Below are 15,121 nucleotides of genomic sequence, written 5' to 3'. Positions count from 1 at the left end.
CTCTCTCTCTCTCTATATATATATATATATATGTTGCAATAGAACAAATCTGAATAAAATATGTAATCAATTGCATTTTTAATACATTTTTGAAATGGTAAAGAGACTTTATGAACACCCTATATATATCCATCCATCCATTTTCCGAACCGCTTGATCCTCACTAGGGTCGCAGGGGGGTGCTGGAGCCTATCCCAGCTGTCTTCGGGTAGTAGGCGGGGGACACCCTGAATCGGTTGCCAGCCAATCGCAGGGCACACAGAGACAAACAACCATCCACACTCACAATCACACCTAGGGACAATTTCAGAGAGTTCAATCAGCCTACCACGCATGTTTTTGGAACGTGGGAGGAAACCGGAGGACCCGGAGAAAACCCACGCAGGCCTGGAGAGAACATGCAAACTCCACCCAGGAAGGCCAGAGCTGGAATTGAACCCGGTACCTCTGCACCGTGAGGTCGACACGCTAACCACTGGACTACTGGGCCACCCATGTATTCATTATAAAGTCATTAAATATTACATTAAAAATACATTCATAATATGTCACTAATTTCATCGATGTGATATTACTGTACACCCAATTTTGCACCCGTAAAATTGGATCGATAAACACTGTGTAGATACTTTCCAGCACAGGTACCAAAGGCAAGGCTCAGGGGCGAGATCTGGCCTGCCACATCATTTTATGTGGCCCACGAAAGCAAATCAAACATGGCAACATCCATGATGCTTGCAAAAATATGTACCAAAATTTAAAATTCTCATATGTAATAAATAAGAGACTCTGTAAGCATTTTGTTGTGTTTTTGTTTTTCTTGTTGAATGGCTTTTGCTTGTCTTTTTGTCACAAGATTCATTTGCAATTTCCCTTGGCGTTTGCAAGAACGTTTTGTTACCCTCATTCTTATCCTGGTAATTTTGTTACCAGCGTTTTATGTTGTACTTTATGATAAAGTACAACTTAAAATAATAAAGTCTTTATCGGTTGTGTGACCTTATATTGTAACTAAAGCATTTTTATGTTAGAATTTATTTTGGTATACGTTGTGGGATCCGCTCCTATTCCGGATTAGTCAAACACACCAATCGGCTGGAAGTAGACGTCTCATACGCAGCGAAATTATTTGGCGGGCCTCCTGCAGATATGAGCGGCAATTCAGCTGAATCTGCCACCGAAATTGGTGTCAGTGAAGTTCTTAATCGCGTCTGGAACGCTCTTGACGTTGCAAGACGAGAATTGTCGGTGCAGAAGGACGACAATAATCTATTGCGAGCCACAAGAAGCACTTTTCGGAGACGAAGAAGAGCACGCCCAACGGCAGGTAGGCTAACTTTGACAAATCTTATTGGCTCTATAAATGTTGCTATTACATGAGTTTCAATCAATGTTATGAATAATACGAAAAAAATTAAATAGTTTTGGCCATATGCCTTTTATTTGGTACTGTTTAACTGAGTGTAAGTATATAATAATGAGAGGGGAATCGAAGATTATTTGCCCGAACGTCTTTGGCTATTTTGAGATTAGAATACCTGTACCCAATTTGCTGAAGGTACGATTGACAGTTGCATATTCTGTTCCTGTATACAGAAACGCAAACACGTGTTCATGGGATACACGGAGTCTGGAGAGTAAGGCTATTCCTGTTGCCGAATTCCGATCATCTTGCACTCCCGCCTCATTCGGAATGCTGCAAACTGACCAGAATTGGTTTGGGTAATGCACAAATTACATCTTTTCACAGTGAGATTGTATTTTTACCCCCCACCCCCATTTGTTACTGTTATAGCTTCATTGGATGTGTAGTCCTGAACTGGTTGCCAGCCATATCACTAATGTTCAAAAGTTCGGGGTCACTCAGAAAATCCTTATGCTTTAAAGAAAAGCAATGCTTGTTTGTATTGTTTAAAAAAAAAACACTAGCAATGTCAAGATTGGTATTTCAAATTAACTTAATGTTATTGTCATGGATAAAACCGTGGGTAAGGGTATAAGTGACCTCAAACGTAGGAACAGTACACACCCTTGTGCTTTTATTGTAAAAATTATGCTCATATGTTTGATTTTTCTTTTTTTCTGGGGGATGGGTATTTATTTTCCAGGGATCCCAAATCATGATCTGCAAGGGACAAACTCCCCCGAGTGTTATGCACAACTTTCATGGAGTCTCGCAGAGTTTAATAATTACATCTGTCAAAGCTTCCCATCAGTTAGCCTAAATGTTATTGGATTTCATCTCGCAAGAGCTGATAAGTCGAGGCGTCTGACTAGAATTCAGGCAAACACTTTAAAGGACCTCAAAACAGCAGTTGGCAGAAGCAGAATATATATTCTTCCCCAGACCAATATTACACTGCCGTTAGAGGTTAGTCTTTGTATTGATCAAACATTCCTTTTGGATATTAGCACTCTGACTGATTAATAAGAGTTTGTCTTGTCAACATAGATCACTGAATTTGAAAATACTCACGCTGTACCAGAGACATCCCAGCCAACTGAACAAGAGAGCATTCCCCAGTATTTTCCTCCTCCACCATCCACAACATTGATGGCTTCACCTACTGCTACCTCAACAGCCACCAGACCTGAGCCTCACGCAGTACCCAATCTCGACCCCTTGCACCATCAGGTATCGTATCTCTGCCCTCACCTGCAGTGGCTCAGGTCATGCCCTCTGCTCCTGCAGTACCAGTTCACTTGTCATTTGTCACATCTAACAACAATTCTGATGCAAGTTCTCAGTCTTTGCCCTTCAATGCCATAGATTTGTCCTCATGGATGAACAATGGTGGAAGCTCAGCAAGCACAGGCTTGGACTCTTGTCAAGTAAGTATTTGTCCACAATATTGTAGTTTATATTTAATAATTCAGACTGGAGGCAATTGTGAGCTAAATGGTTATAATTGGAGATTAAAAGGCACTCTCTCGGTGTTCACGTCAAAAAAGACAGCTGGATGTAAGTCTAACTCTTTCCAACAGGAGCCAAGTTTAGAGTCAAGTTTGGATTCTGCACAGTGGCTCAATGCAGGGACCCCAGAGGTATATCCCCACATGGAGATTATAAATAATCTGTCATATGTTCTGAAAATATGACTGCAGACATGTTCATGTTTTCACATTATAACATGCACCATTTGTACTTTTGAAAGTATTTTACAGAGTGACACGCTTGGAATCAATGAACAGGTATTTTGTAGGTTTAGAAACATGTACCATATGTGACACGGAATTCTATTCAATTTCTGTTCTGTCCTCAACACTTGTGCTGTGCCCTGTATATTGACAGATAGTTCAACAGCCCTTTCTTATTAACACTCTGGAGAAAGTTTTGTCCTTTTGAAGGTTTGAATATAAGAAGCTTTTTCTCCAGCAAAACTCTGTGGAAAATACAGAAAGCAAATAAATGATTTGTCACTTTTACTCTACGGACACCAATGTGAATGAATAAGAAATTAAGGAGATCCACATGCATGAATTAAATCGCAATACATCTGTAGATAAATCAAAATGCAGTACATCTATGATGCAAATGGTTTGAGAGTCTGGAGTTCCAGTATGTAATTATGATTTGGGTAATCTGATTTTTAGGACTCCTGTGGATGACTTTTTTATTGATGATTCTGAAGAAGAGAGGTCAGATGATGACCTCATGGCAGTTGCTTATGAAAATGACAGTCCTCCATCAGTAAGTTAGAGCTCTTTTAAACATAACATAGGCCAACATTTTTTTTTCAGGAGTTGCTTATGACACTGCATTTTAAATATTCATAAGTGGAAAGAATTTGTTGCCTCTCTCTGCCATTGTTTTGCCATCCAATTCTAATATACTGTTCTTTTAATGTACATTAGGAAGAAGTGGATCTTGCCACTATTTTGAGGAATTTTCACGAGGATCACATTTCTGGCAATCTGGTATCCAGTATCAGAAGGAGTAAGCTTCTGGAGAGTGCCATTAAAGCAATCTCAAGAGTGACTTTCTGTTGGATACAGTCACCACACATAGATGCAGATGATATGGGGGGACCACAGCGGGAGTTTTTCAGGGTAACTTAATCAAGCCTTTGTTGCAGAAATTATTAAATACCTTGCACAAACAAAATGGCACACTTAAAATTTTCACTACTTTGACGGACTGATCAAAGTGCTATAGTCGGATGTTTTACCATTTGAAGACAATGTAATTGACACAAGAAAGGGTTGTTAGAAACTTTAATGAAATGCAAATCTTTTTCCTTGCATTATGTTCATATACCCTAAATTTGTTACACGAGAAGATGGTGAAATACTGTCCAGATGTTATGTTTGATTTACTTTTTTTGTGTACAATGGCAGACAAAATGGTTGAAATCAGATTTGAAGACCTTCTCGTCTTCATCACTGGGGCGGATGAAGTTCCTGTCCTGGGTTTCCGCGACAACATCTGCATCGATTTTTATGACCAGGCTGAGGGGATGCGACGTTTGCCCTACGCGTCTACCTGCATGTTGTGTTTGTACCTGCCGAGAGGAGTTACAGAGGAGAACGACCGAGAAAAATATTTCTCCAAAGGCGTTCGATACGTTGATTGTGCACAGACTGGCCTGTAATGTGCCTTGCGTGCTCTTGCCCCTGCAGTAGGTTCATTAAAAGAGCAACCAGAGTGTTTTCACCACCATGGTCGGATCTTACTCTGGAGGGTAACCCATACAGGCAGGTGGCTTGGACAAAATATTTCAACACTGTCAAAGCTGTGTTGTCTGTGCTGCAGTTGAAGTACGTTATTAGCCTGAAATTACCATCAATGCCAGCATGTGTCACAAACCCCCACCTGTAAAACAAACATAAAAAGAATAATGGATTAAATACAAGAAAACAATCAAGTTTCATATCTTGTTTGAAATATCATCTCAGTAGAGATGATATTGCTGTGCACTTAAGACTACATGGAGGCAATTTGGAGTTTGTGTAACTTGGATATACAAATGATAAAATTCAATTAAATCTGTGCTGTCCATACAATATGGCTTTCTAATGCTCCCACGAGTACAAATATAAGATGATCCCTTATTACCGAATGAGACGCATATGCCCATCTATGTGCCATAAACTATTGGGAAATGGCACATAGTATGTTCTTCTAGCCACAGTCTGGCTCCATCTCTGAGCTGCAGCAGCTGGGTCAATACGGTTGAGGATTTCTTGAACTCTTTTTCTTTGTCCTACAATACCATCAGCACGCAGGTATGCCCTCATCATCTGCAACAGGTTCATAAAACAACACAATAAAGAAAGTACACTTTCACACTGAATATAATGATATATACATGAAGGGACAAGAGTATGTAGCAGAACACTTACTTCCGAGCCTGATCTGGGAAATTGGCTGTGCAATCTTCTGACATGCTCCTCCAGGTCAACATCATGAATGGGAGTAAATCTATTTCTGGCTGAAATCTGAAAAGACTTCATTTTTTTATGCAGGTATGAAGAGAAACAACCCAACATCCCCGCGATGGCTCTCACTGTAAAGCCCTGAGTGAGGAGCAGTTCAATTTGATCCCTTGTAATGTCAAGTGCTGGTCTCCCTCGTCTACCTAAAGTATGGAAATAAAAGGATTAAGGAATTCAAGCAAATGAATCACTACGTGTTTTTATATACTGTATACAGTACAGGCATATAGACACAGATGTACATAAAAGTATATGCAGCTTCAAAACCACGAGCAGCTATTTTCTCTAACCATTTTACTCAAGAAAAAAATAATTCAAAATTATAATTGAATAACTAAAAGATCACTAGTTATTGCTTAAAAGTGTATAGCCATCGTGTTACTTAATAGTCTACTGGTCTGCAGGAAAACTACTGGTATAAAACGACGTTTGACAGGGTGATGGAAGGTAAGTCACAGCAGGTCGTCAGTAAAACCCGTGTGTAGTTCGAAGAAAAATACATACAAAAAATCAATGACAAAAAATCGTAGCCATTTTACCTGTGTGCAAACGATGTGCCACATGGGAACAAACACGTCCACCATTAGGAGCGGGTCCCGCAATGATGACAGATCGGAGATCTGTTAGACTTTGAATCAAATTTTGAATAGTATCAGCGCTAAACTGGTCACTAACTCTTCTTAAATTAGCAATTGAAATGTTTATCGCGCGTGCTTCACTTTCACCGGCAGACCCTTGACGACAGGCACTCTCTATTGCCCTGCACCTTCGCCGAATACGTCTCAGGACGCTGTCCGCCATGGTTGTTCTAAAAAACTAAGTGGACACAGAATTTCCTAAATCATGAGCCCTGACTGGTGGGATGATACTATTTTGAAACGGACAGCCAATAGGATACCGTTACATGTTTTCGTAATCATCCTTATTTGCATGTAATGCAAGTACAGTGTAATGTCACTAGCACTACAAGTGGGCACATTTACGGCCTTACATGTTCACTAGTAAGCGTCAAAATGATCTTACTAGTGAACTAGTGGGCGTTTTGTGGCTTACATGTTCACTAGTAAGCGTCAAAATGATCTTACTAGTGAACTAGTGGGCACATTTATGGCCTTACATGTTCACTAGTAAGCGTCAAAATGATCTTACTAGTGAACTAGTGGGCGTTTTGTGGCTTTCATGTCAACTAGTAAGCGTCAAAATGATCTTACTAGTGAACTAGTGGGCGTTTTGTGGCTTACATGTCAACTAGTAAGCCTCAAAATGATCTTACTAGTGAACTAGTGGGCGTTTTGGGGCATACATGTCAACTAGTAAGCATCAAAATGATCTTACTAGTGAACTAGTGGGCGTTTTGCGGCTTACATGTCAACTAGTACGCTTCAAAATGATCTTACTAGTGAACTAGTGGGCGTTTTGTGGCTTACATGTTCACTAGTAAGCGTCAAAATGATCTTACTAGTGAACTAGTGGGCACATTTATGGCCTTACATGTTCACTAGTAAGCGTCAAAATGATCTTACTAGTGAACTAGTGGGCAATATGGAATAAATACTCAAAGGGCTTGCCTGGCAAGCCCTTTGAGTATTTGAGTATTTGAGTATTGTAGACCAATGAGAGCACGTCCGACAGAAACGTGGACTTCGGGCAGCCAATCATGATGCATTTCGAGCCAAGCCCCAATAAAAACGGAGGAGAAAACTTTCAGACGGACTGAAAGCTTTTCGGGTAAATATTACTCTTGTTGTTACACAAAATGTTGTTTTACGATTATTTTAGGCGGTAAAGTTATGGTGTAAATGTCAAATATGTGGTCAATTTATGAAGATGAAGCCTGCTTAAAAATTTGCTCCAACGATTTCGGAGATGTGTCTGACTTGACAGCAATGGCGGCAGTTCAACGCTGACAGTCGCAGTCGGGTGCAGATTTATTTCGGCAGGACTTTCTCGAATCTGGCGTTTGCTCTGACAGTTCTCTGTCTGACAGTCACATTTTGTCTTATTACTCACAAGCTAATTGACATTTTAAAAAGAGTTAAAGTTAATGTTTGGAACATGATTTTGCTCTTACTGTTTGCTGCCTTAGTTCGTTTGAATTATTCGCTGCCTGTATTACATGAAGTACATTTTTTAATATTCACAAGACTGTAACTGTGCATTATAAATAATGTAACATTTGCACTGTTTTACTGGATCTACAACTAAACTAAACTAGGTCCTCGTTTCTGGGAGAGTCCACAGCACCTCCTGCATCACAACCATTCTGCCGGCACACCTTCAGCAGCACGATGTTTCTAACGGGAGCTGGAGGGTGATCAGCTTCATTGAAGAACAGGAGGAGGAGAGGCACAACGTTTGTCATCTGTGATATGTTTTTAGACTTTTCTCCTCATTAAAAAAAACTTTGTATGTTTTGTTAATTTCTTGATATAGTTCTTGTATTTAAATATTTTAACAATCAAATATTTTTCAACTATGTTTTGGATATGAATTGTATGAAATAAATCAGTGAAGCCCCAATCAAATTCTACTCCATCTAATCTGCTCGATCACACTGCTGTCAAGATGCTGTAAATAATGCCTTCATTCATGATTGTAGAAACCCCAGAACGGTAAACATGTGATTATTTTATTTTAAAATATAAGAAGCCTATGTTTTTCAATTGTGCTCATTTTCGTTGTATTGCACGACAAATATAATAGATGAGCCGGTTTGGGGACATCATCAACCAAGCTGCTGCTCCAATTGCAATGCGATATATTGTCCTGCTCTCCTAAATTCGCATCTACACCACAAATTATAGCATCCTAACTGATTTAGCAACAACTGAAAATTCACATCATTATTTAGGGAGAATATGTTGCAGAACTGTTGCTGTCACGTTGCGTGGTGGTGGTGGACCCCAAAAAGCAGGCAGGAGGGAGGAGCAGGGTGTATTTGAAGAATTGTATTTAAAACACAGAAAACTAAATCCTAAACAAAGTCCAAAGTAACAAACAAAAACCATGACTTAAACAAAAACTATCAATAACCAAAACACTACGAGAAAAAACATGACGGCAGCAAAGGAACAGCAAACAAACAAACATGACAGTAGCAAGAAGCAACAATGACCCGACACCAAGTGTTCGGGCAGGAGTCTTTTTATACGACTAATTACCAAATGGCCAACAGGTGTGCAGCTGCCGGGCGAGCCCTACAGTGCCACCTGTTGGTCCCTAAACCGAATCATGACAGTTGCATTATATGGTGCCGTATTAATTTTATTTAGTATAGCATACATATATAAAAGTGGAAAGATACTGTAGAGCTGTACCATTACTCTTTATCTCTGTGTACATAATAAATAAACATCACCTACAGATACATTGACTGGTAAAAATTGCTTGATTCCTTCTGTATACTGTAGATATTACGCAAATGGCGGTAAATAATTGTGAAAGCTCAGAATCAGGTTTTAAAGGGTTATTTTTTTGCTGGGTGGTGCTCTTATTATGGAGCCAATAGGAGGTGTTCACTTCTGGCACTGTCCTGCCTCCTGATTAGCATTTAGCGTAACTAGTGTGACCAGTGAGCCATTAGTGTTTCACATGTTGTACAAGTGAACATTTTGCCATCACTAGTTAACTAGTTAAATCAAACGACCATTTAACTAGTTGACTAGTGAGTAGGGTGACATCCACTAGTGCGACATTTTGACTTCACTAGTCAAACTAGTGAAGTCAAAATGTCGCACTAGTGGAACTAGTGGATATTTGGGGCATCACTGGTGAGCAAGTAACATTTTTGGACTCACTAGTTGGTTATCAAGGCTTTAACGGTCTTAAACTAGTGTACTATCAATGTTTTATACTCCACTAGTTAACTAGTGGATATTTCAGCTCCCACTAGTTAACTAGTGCAGAAAATCATAGGCCACTAGTTAACATGTTAGAACAATCCACGTTTCACTAGTTAACATGTTAACACCTTTTAAACCTTACTAGTAAACTAGTAAGACTTTGAACCTCACTAGTTTGGTCTAGTGGGCCACTAGGGCATAAAAAAGCTGACTAGCTGGGGAGTTCCCTCTGCTTGTGTGCTTCCAGGTGTCACTAGTTAGAATTTTGTCAGCACTAGTTGGACAAAAGTGGCACTAGTTGCCAAAAATGAGTGGCTAGTGAGGATTTCTGTGCAACTAGTTCGACATTCGGTGTCACTAGTGTGGCCGAGTGTCGAACTAGTGCTGAAAGAGATCGAACTAGTGTAACACACTTATGTTTGACATCAGGAATAAATGCTCAAATGGCTTGCCATACACTTTCAAACAGACATCAAGTACCGCAGAGCTGCGTGCTCGCAGCGGACCGTATGCGAGCCTGACAGGCTGAGCGCTCAAACCACCACGGGAGCGGGCCCCTCCTTCGTGCACTCGCGAGAAGGTGAATAAATGAAAAAAATTCACCCCACCACTCCGCCCCCCCGACCCGGAAGTGCCCTGTCTGCTATAAAGGGGACAATTTTCACTTCTTTTTTCGCTTACGGCCATACTACCCTGAGAACGCCCGATCTCGTCCGATCTCGGAAGCTAAGCAGGGTCGGGCCTGGTTAGTACTTGGATGGGAGACCGCCTGGGAATACCAGGTGCTGTAAGCTTTTGCACCCACGTGAACACTCTTTCACGTTATTTCGCGCTTCCTTTTCTCCACTTTTTTCACCTCAGCCTTAACTGGGGGACCCACTACGTTGAACTGATATTTTTAAATCTCTTATTGATGTGTTGCACCTCCGCTGGAAAAGCACACTTTTGCAACAGACATCAAGTACCGAGGAGCTGCGTGCTCGCAGCGGACCATATGTGAGCCTGACAGGCTGAGCGCTCGAACCACCACGGGAGCGGGCCCCTCCTTCGTGCACTCGGGAGGAGGTGAATAAATGAAAAAAATTCACCCCACCACTCCGCCCCCGACCCGGAAGTGCCCTGTCAGCTATAAAGGGGACAATTTTCACTTCATTTCTCGCTTACGGCCATACTACCCTGAGAACGCCCGATCTCGTCCGATCTCGGAAGCTAAGCAGGGTCAGGCCTGGTTAGTACTTGGATGGGAGACCGCCTGGGAATACCAGGTGCTGTAAGCTTTTGCACCCACGTGAACACTCTTTCACGTTATTTCGCGCTTCCTTTTCTCCACTTTTTCACCTCAGCCTTAACTGGGAGAGCCACAACGTTGAACTGACATTTTTAAATCTCTTATTGATGTGTTGCACCTCCGCTGGAAAAGCACACTTTTGCAACAGACATCAAGTACCGAGGAGCTGCGTGCTCGCAGCGGACCGTATGCGAGCCTGACAGGCTGAGCGCTCAAACCACCACGGGAGCGGGCCCCTCCTTCGTGCACTCGGGAGGAGGTGATAACATGAAAAAAAATCACCCCAGCACTCCACCCCCGACCCGGAAGTGCCCTGTCTGCTATAAAGGGGACAATTTTCACGTTTTCCCTCGCTTGCGGCCATACTACCCTGAGAATGCCCGATCTCGTCCGATCTCAGAAGCTAAGCAGGGTTGGGCCTGGTTAGTACTTGGATGGGAGACGGCCTGGGAATACCAGGTGCTGTAAGCTTTTGCACCCACGTGAACAGTCTTTCACGTTATTTCGCGCTTCCTTTTCTCCATTTTTTCACCTCAACCTTAACTGGGAGACCCACAACGTTGAACTGACATTTTTAAATCTCTTATTGATGTGTTGCACCTCTGCTGGAAAAGCACACTTTCAAACAGACATCAAGTACCGAAGAATTGCGTGCTCGCAGCGGACCGTATGCGAGCCTGACAGGCTGAGCGCTCAAACCACCACGGGAGCGGGCCCCTCCTTCGTGCACTCGGGAGGAGGTTAATAAATGAAAAAAATTCACCCCACCACTCCGCCCCCGACTCGGAAGTTCCCTCCATCCATCCATCATCTACCGCTTATCCGGGGCCGGGTCGCGGGGGCAACAGCTTTAGCAGGGAAGCCCAGACTTCCCTCTCCCTAGCTACTTCTTACAGCTCTCCCCGGGGGATCCCGAGACGTTCCCAGGCCAGCTGGGTGACATAGTCTCTCCAGCGTGTCCTGGGTCTTCCTCGGGGTCTCCTCCCGGTGGGACATGCCCGGAACACCTCACCAGGGAGGCGCTCAGGAGGCATCCGAATCAGATGCCCAAGCCACCTCATCTGGCTCCTCTCGATGTGGAGGAGAAGTGGCTCGCCTCTGAGCCCCTCCCGGATGACCGAGCTTCCCACCTTATCTCTAAGGGAGAGCCCGGACACCCTGCGGAGAAAACTCATTTCGGCCGCTTGTAACCGGGATCTCGTTCTTTCGGTCACGACCCATAGCTCGTGACCATAGATGAGGGTTGGAACATAGATCGACCGGTAAATTGAGAGCTTCGCCCTTTGGCTCAGCTCCTTCTTCACCACAACAGACCGATACAACGTCCGCATCACAGCAGACGCTGCACCGATCCGCCTGTCGATCTCTCGCTCCCTCCTGCCCCCACTCGTGAACAAGACCCCAAGATACTTGAACTCCTCCACTTGGGGCAAGATCTCCTCCCCGACCCGGAGGGGGCACTCCACCCTTTTCCGACTGAGGACCATGGTTTCAGATTTGGAGGTGCTGATCTTCATCCCAGCCGCTTCACACTCGGCTGCGAAACGCTCCAGTGAGAGTTGGAGAGCCCTGTTTGAAGGAGCCAACAGCACCACATCATCTGCAAAAAGCAGGGATGCAATACTGAGGCCCCCAAAACGGACCCCCTCAACGCTTCTGCTGCGCCTAGAAATTCTGTCCATAAAGGTTATGAACAGAATCGGCGACAAAGGGCAGCCTTGGCGGAGTCCTACCCCCACTGGAAACGATTCCGACTTACTGCCGGCAATGCGAACCAGACTCTGACATCGGTGGTATAGTGACCGAACCGCCCGTATCAGGGGGTTCGGTACCCCATACCCACGAAGCACCCCCCACAGAACTCCCCGAGGGACATGGTCAAACGCCTTCTCCAAGTCCACAATACACATGTAGACTGGTTGGGCGAATTCCCACATACCCTCGAGGACCCTGCTAAGGGTGTAGAGCTGGTCCGCTGTTCCACGGCCGAGACGAAAACCACACTGCTCCTCCTCAATCTGAGGCTCGACTTCCTGACGGACCCTCCTCTCCAGCACCCCTGAATAGACCTTACCAGGGAGGCTGAGGAGTGTGATCCCTCTGTAGTTGGAACACACCCTCCGGTCCCCCTTTTTAAAAAGAGGGACTACCACCCCGGTCTGCCAATCCAGAGGCACTCTCCCTGTTGACCACGCGATGTTGCAGAGGCGTGTCAACCAGGACAGCCCCACAACATCCAGAGCCTAGAGGAACTCCGGGCGGATCTCATCCACCCCTGGGGCCTTGCCACCGAGGAGCTTTTTAACCACATCGGTGACTTCAACCACAGAGATAGGAGAGCCCACCTCAGAGTCCCCAGGCTCTGCTTCCTCCAAGGAAGGCGTGTTGGTGGAGTTGAGGAGGTCTTCCAAGTACTCTGCCCACCGGTTCACAACGTCCCGAGTCGAAGTCAGCAGCACCCCATCCCCACTGTACACAGTGTTAGTGGTGCACTGCTTCCCCCTCCTGAGACGTTGGATGGTGGACCAGAATTTCCTCGAAGCCGTCCGGAAGTCGGCTTCCATGGCCTCACCGAACTCCTCCCACGCTCCGGTTTTTGCCTCGGCGACCACCGAAGCTGCGTTCCGCTTGGCCAGTCGATACCCATCAGCTGCCTCTGGGGTCCCACAGGCCATAAAGGCTTGATAGGACTCCTTCTTCAGCTTGACGTCATCCCTTACTGCTGGTGTCCACCAGCGAGTACGGGGGTTGCCGCCACGACAGGCACCAACCACCTTACGGCCACAACTCAGATTGGCCGCCTCAACAATAGAGGCACGGAACATGGTCCACTCGGGCTCAATGTCCCCCGCCTCCCCCGGAACATGGGAAAAGCTCTGTCGGAGGTGGGAGTTGAAACTCCTTCTGACAGGGGATTCCGCCAGACGCTCCCAACAAACCCTCACAATACGTTTGGGTCTGCCAGGACGGACCGGCATCTTCCCCCACCATCGGAGCCTACTCACCACCAGGTGGTGATCAGTTGACAGCTCCGCCCCTCTCTTCACCCGAGTGTCCAGAACATGCGGCCGCAAATCCTATGATACAACTACAAAGTCGATCATCGAACTGCGGCCTAGGGTGTCCTGGTGCCAAGTGCACATATGGACACCCTTATGTTTGAACAAGGTGTTCGTTATGGACAATCCGTGGCGAGCACAGAAGTCCAATAACAAAACACCACTCGAGTTCTGATCGGGGGGGCCGTTCCTCCCAATCACGCCCCTCCAGGTCTCACTGTCATTGCCCATGTGAGCATTGAAGTCCCCCAGCAGAACAAGGGAGTCCCCAGCAGGAGTACTCTCCAGCACACCCTCCAAGGACTCCAAAAAGGGTGGGTATACTGAGCTGCTGTTTGGTGCATATGCACAAACAACAGTCAGGACCCGTCCACCCACCCGAAGGCGGAGGGAGGCAACCCTCTCGTCTACCGGTGTGAACCCCAATGTACAGGCACTGAGCCGGGGGGCAATGAGTATGCCCACACCTGCTCTGCGCCTCTCACCGTGACCAACTCCAGAGTGGAAGAGAGTCCAACCCCTCTCGAGAGAACTGGTACCAGAACCCAGGCTGTGTGTGGAGGCAAGTCCGACTATATCCAGTCGGAAATTCTCTGCCTCACACACCAGCTCGGGCTCCTTCCCTGCCAGAGAGGTGACATTCCATGTCCCAACAGCCGAGGATCTGACCGCCAGGGTCCTCGCCTTTGGCTGCCGCCCAGCTCACATTGCACCCGACCCCTTTGGCCCCTCTCATGGGTGGTGAGCCCATGGGAAGGGGGCCCCACGTTGCTTCTTCGGGCTGTGCCCGGCCGGGCCCCATGGGTGTAGGCCCGGCCACCAGGCGCTTGCCAACGAGCCCCACCTCCAGGCCTGGCTCCAGAGGGGGGCCCCGGTGACCCGCGTCCGGGCAAGGGAAACCTTGGTCCATATATTTTTCTGATCATAAGGGTCTTTGAGCCGTGCTTTGTCTGGCCCCTCACCCAGAACCTGTTTGCCATGGGTGACCCTCCCAGGGGCATGAAGCCCCAGACAACTTAGCTCCTAGGATCATTGGGACACACAAACCCCTCCACCACGGTAAGGTGACGACTCAAGGGGCCGGAAGTTCCCTGTCAGCTATAAAGGGGACAATTTTCACATTTTCTCCTTTTACGGCCATACTACCCTGAGAATGCCCGATCTCGTCCGATCTCGGAAGCTAAGCAGGGTTGGGCCTGGTTAGTACTTGGATGGGAGACCGCCTGGGAATACCAGGTGCTGTAAGCTTTTGCACCCACGTGAACACTCTTTCACGTTATTTCGCGCTTCCTTTTCTCCACTTTTTTCACCTCAGCCTTAACTGGGAGAGCCACAACGTTGAACTGACATTTTTAAATCTCTTATTGATGTGTTGCACCTCTGCTGGAAAAGCAAATTTTTGCAACAGACATCAAGTACCGAGGAGCTGCGTGCTCGCAGCGGACCGTATGCGAGCCTGACAGGCTGAACGCTCAAACCACCACGGGAGCGGGCCC

At 45.7% G+C, this 15,121-nt stretch overlaps 3 non-coding genes and 1 pseudogene across 3 annotated transcripts; all 4 read left to right on the top strand.

The window, feature by feature from the left end:
- Positions 1–9,953: 9,953 nt before the first annotated feature.
- Positions 9,954–10,072, top strand: LOC147189314 (5S ribosomal RNA). Its single transcript, XR_015097830.1, has one exon. It is a non-coding gene; the product is annotated as a 5S ribosomal RNA (ribosomal RNA).
- Positions 10,073–10,436: 364 nt separating this feature from the next.
- LOC147189313 (5S ribosomal RNA) lies at positions 10,437–10,555 on the top strand. The gene has a single exon (XR_015097910.1). It is a non-coding gene; the product is annotated as a 5S ribosomal RNA (ribosomal RNA).
- A 363-nt stretch (positions 10,556–10,918) lies between these two features.
- On the top strand, positions 10,919–11,037 carry LOC147189312 (5S ribosomal RNA; annotated as a pseudogene).
- Positions 11,038–14,754: 3,717 nt separating this feature from the next.
- Positions 14,755–14,873, top strand: LOC147189311 (5S ribosomal RNA). The gene has a single exon (XR_015098271.1). It is a non-coding gene; the product is annotated as a 5S ribosomal RNA (ribosomal RNA).
- The last annotated feature ends 248 nt before the right edge of the window (positions 14,874–15,121 follow it).

Source organism: Hippocampus guttulatus, chromosome 20, assembly GCF_054856545.1.
Source record: "Hippocampus guttulatus isolate MCC_2025c chromosome 20, RoL_Hgut_1.0, whole genome shotgun sequence".
Lineage (NCBI taxonomy): Eukaryota > Metazoa > Chordata > Actinopteri > Syngnathiformes > Syngnathidae > Hippocampus > Hippocampus guttulatus.
Note: the sequence above shows the minus strand (reverse complement) of the source record. Positions and strands in the feature narration are given on the sequence as shown.